General features: G+C 34.6%; 1 pseudogene; it reads left to right on the plus strand.

Annotated features, from left to right (window-relative positions):
- The first annotated feature begins 1,242 nt into the window (after positions 1-1,242).
- On the plus strand, positions 1,243-1,991 carry LOC149195493 (uncharacterized; annotated as a pseudogene).
- The last annotated feature ends 2,814 nt before the right edge of the window (positions 1,992-4,805 follow it).

Raw genomic sequence — 4,805 nt, forward strand, 5'->3', positions numbered from 1 at the left:
CATCAGCATGGTCATTTGTGTGGGTTAGTAATTGACAATTAGTTAATGTAAATTTTGGTAAATTGTATTAGTTATTGATAAGTTAGTTTTATATCGAATCAGTAGTTATGTAACTCAGAGAGTCATATATAAAATTGATGAATACCGAACTATTGTAAGGAGAATCATTTATGATTGAATAGAGATTCCAATCCCTTGCCCTGTGGATGTTTCCTTGACACCTTATCAAAATTTTTACCACATAAATTTTGAGTTTACTTGTATGATTATGTTCATTGACATTCTCTTTTTTGATCAATTTAACCTTCTTTCTTGATAGTAACCTATTTTATAACTACAGTGCGGAAGTTCATTCTAGAGAGAAACTCCACACAATAAACATAATCTTGTACTTGTGGCAGTGCTACAAAGCTTTTAGTATTTGAATAATACTAAATTGAAGTTTGATATCCAAACAATATTCAATGATGTCAAGTTGGTCAACGTTGGGATTTTGGAGGTATTTTAAAGAAACGTAAGGTATTTGTTTATGTTGAACATAAATAATTTTTAATTCCAAAAAAATTGACAATATACTCTGTAACAATAATATTTTATTTCTCATTTTCTTTTGAATTTATTTTGAATTTTAAATAATTTCCAATAAACTAAATAACATAACAATCTTACAAATTCAATTTAAAAAAAACCACACTCACCGCTCATAATCCACCTGTATTCTTCAAAACTATTATTCTTTTCTAAACTTAAATCTAAAATACTTTTCTACCCTTGAAAAAAATTTAAAAAAAAAATTTAAAAATTATTTAACTCTCTGATTCCGCTATAATTTTCCATTTTTTCCCTCTTGAGTATATGCTATCCCACCACTATCTGTACTGCCATTTACAGTCACGTGCTTAATGTTGGTTGGCTTTCAATGCGATGACATTTGTCAGGGTCAGGTCACGAATTAAAGATGACCATCGAATTAGCCTGCGGCTGTCAAATTGGCCTTGCAGGAAGCAACGTACTCTCAGCTTCTCTCTCAAATGCTGGCATATGCTTTTCACTGCTTAAAGTGAAAGGCTCTCACAATTATGCTTAAAGTGAAAAGCTCTCCAAATTTTGAATAGTTAGACATTCTCCATGGTACTAGTTACTTGGTTTCGTTCTTCGATTTGATCACTCTGCTCGACATTATGTATAACAACCCTAGAATTTGAAGTGGAATGGCACTTACCACTTGAGTTGTGCGGGAGTTGGAGGTTCATACAATGAACTCAGCTCATTGTGCGGAGGTCCGCACTCCCGCACTATTTTAAAGCTTAAGCAGGGAGTAGAGGGGTGAAAGGGCTCAAACTTCCGAATATTCATGTTCGTGATAGCAATGGCGATCGCACCCTGTGCTTCCCCTGCAACAACAAAGATGTACTCTATATCTATTCAATTAACTTCTCGGCCCCAGACTCTCCACAATATTGGACTTAACAAAGGGTCGGGCTCAGGCCAATGGAACTTGAATCTGCATCTCACAACGTCCACAAACAAGGTACCTCCGTTTCCTAAGCATTTAATGAATTGGGATCACCAGATTTTGACTAGAAAAGTATTATGCAAGCTTGAAAATACAGTTTGAATCTTGTTTATAGCTTAGGTTTGGATGACAGTCCGAAGAGCCATGAATAAAGACTTGGAGAACCCATGCCTCTCTAGCTCGGAGCAGGGCTTTCAGACTATCCAACCAATATTGCAATGGAGTATTATAAAGACATGCATTATTCTCGACTTCTTTGGTGATTTCAGCTTTGTTGTTTTGTAGCAGTGTCTTTGCGAGTCAAGAGTCCATCAAGGCCTTACAGATTGGCTTGAAGATTGCAAGTTTTATGAGGAGAACTAGGTGACCTGACAAGCTCATCGTCTATCTGTTGGCCTCGCTTCCTACTTTAGAGCTCAGAGGGGCAATTCCTGTAGATTATCGGATGCACTTAGAACCCATGAAGGTCACATGAAAATAACATCAGACACAGAAACAACAGATGGTTACAAATGCTACTCCAAAGCTGAGTTGCAGTAATCTACATAAAATGCAGTAACTGTGCGCGCATAGTCGCATAGGAGAAGCCAACCAGTCACAAATATTGTGTCAAGAACAGAGCATTCCCTTTAAAGTCCAATCATGATGCCATAATGCCGAGAGAAAGTGTGTGCACTGCGAACTAGGTCAATCAAGCTTGTCGGGTCTAGATATATACTTTGATGTTGCTTTCTCTACTTATTGTAGGTTGTGTCTTGGTGAATTATCAATTACCACAGACATTTTTAGCACTATTCAACATATCTTGTTGTTGTCCTGCAATTTCTGAGTTTGACTATAAACAAAGGATTTGTTTATGTGTGGATAGGATGCTGATAATTTTTCTAAATCCATTTGACATGTGTTTTAGCATAATAAGAAGACACAAAACACCATCAAATGTGGATATGTGAGCTATGAGTCAAGGAAGTTGAAGGTTCATCAGCAGAATCACCCAACCCGTGACCTAGTACTCTTGGCGATAGTGGACATACTGAAGGCATGCCTCTTTCACTACTCCAAGATTGTGTAGCGTGTCAACAACATCGAGCAGCGACCTAATGCGCCCATTGTAACTATGGCTCATTCACCGGAATGTTCAGAAAATTGTGTTGTTATTCCATGGATTATGGTTTTGGTTGCAATAACGATTTGTAAAGGTCAGAGATTGATATTGATGGTTGATTGTCGAACCTCAAATCCAGTTGACCCGCTATGCGCTAACTCCCCAAACAATGTATGCTATATAAACAATCAATATAACATTGACACAAATAAGATGAAGGATAAGCTCTACTAACAGGTGATCATCCTAAATCGTTGTTGTTCATATTTGGATTGGCAAGCATTATAATGATGGCCCGGTTCATATATACAATTCCATTATGTCGGTTGGCGTGTTCTGCATTTTGGATAAACTTTCTTGAAATAACACATGGCTCAACTAAAACAGACAAAATCATAAACGTGCTTAGCTTCCCATTTCATCCAGTGAAATTTAGTACAATTGAAATAATAGTTCTAAAAGAATTATGGGACGAGATAGCCTTTCACTCTTGCGGATATGCAAAGTCTTATTTTGTTTAGCGCGCTCGAGCATCTCAGTTCTACGAAGTGTAATAATCAGTACCATAGGGTCGAACCAGAGCTTTCCGAGATAATGTAATAAGAAATAGGTATTTCTAGGCAGAGTGTGGAGGTTTAGTATTGCGATTTCACTACCTTCGAAATGAATGAGCAAATCTTTGCAGAAGGAAGCTCTGGTTCACCCCTGTAAAGGGCCAATTTCTTCTGCACAGTGAAAGCTCTACGGAGAGAAGCTCTGTTTTAGCTCTCCCCTTACTTACTCAGAGAAGCTATGCTTTAGCTCTCCTCTTACTTAGAGTAGAGTTTCCAGAAAATTAGTAAATTATTTTTTAATTTATGGAAAATAGAAATATGCAGCGATTTCATGAAACTTTCGTTAAAATAGCAAAAACATAACAAAAATGCAAAGTCAATGCACTTTGAGAATGCTATAAAAAGATACATGTGTTGTATGCAGACTTGTTCCAAATCTCCAAATAATTTCCATAAATATTATTTTAGGCCTTTTTTAGGTGTTGTTTAATTAATAGATTATTTTGGAGATTTTGGTTAGGATTTCATAAATTTTCTTTATGAAATATTGATATTTAAATTGGGTTTTTGACTAGATATATGAATTCAACATCCTAAAAAACTTCTGGAACACTCTGCATTGTATAGAGTCCACTACTCAAACTTGTAATTCAAGTAAATCTCTACTAAATATTGAGAAATTTTAACTAAAAATGATACCAAAAAATTTCCAAAAAAATCTCACAAATAACATACCTTTTTTTCATCGTTGAATAAGTTTTTATTCTCAAATAATCATTTAAATTTAGTTTCCTTTAGTATTGTTGTTGGCCCTTTTGAGTAGTTGACTTAATAAAGTGCCCAATCCTTATCATCAAGAATGGGACACCACTATTATCTCTGAACAGAGTTGTATTCTGAGTTGTGTTTTTCTTATTTAGATGAAGATTAATCGTTACCAGAATAATATTTTCTTACAACAAATATACTCAATGAAAACATTAAAATACAAATATACTCAATGAAAACCTTAAAATACAATAGCAGAGATAGAAATATATAACTATAAATTGGTAAGAATGTTTGCATATAATCCTTAATTTCAAATTTCAATGTTGTCATTTCTGGTTATAAATCACAAATACAAATCTTTCAGCAGAGAAAGAAAAGTACTTTTCTTCATAGAAGGGACCGGTTGCAGACGGACATGGAAATGCAGCCAAACCATTGTTGTTGATATTTATAGCTCGAGCAGTAACTTTTTCACAGGTTTTGTGTCAAATGTGTGGAAAGTCATTTGAATCATTTTTATTTTGTAATTAATTTTATTAAAGTGAAGAGCTTTTTGGTTTTAAGTTATAAAGTATAATAAAGTGTAATTAAATTATATTAGTGATTTAGATAAATCTCTACCATTCATCTCTAGTGAGATTATGATTTAATCTTAATTGTTGATCTGAATGAAAGATTAGGGTTGTGGATACCTAGTCATCAACTATAAAGGTAGTGCAAAATAGAAGGAAAAGTGACAAAAGTAATTCAATTGCACATAGAAACAAAACAATTTACTCAGTGTGCAAACCAAGAAGAAAAGGGAAACAAAGAAACAAAGGGAAGCAAGCTTCAGCTAGATTTGTGAAGGTTGTACAAT

This window comes from Pinus tabuliformis, chromosome 2_2 (genome assembly GCF_031772625.1).
Source record: "Pinus tabuliformis cultivar Carrire ecotype Pingquan chromosome 2_2, CPIR1, whole genome shotgun sequence".
NCBI classification, from domain to species: Eukaryota; Viridiplantae; Streptophyta; class Pinopsida; order Pinales; family Pinaceae; genus Pinus; species Pinus tabuliformis.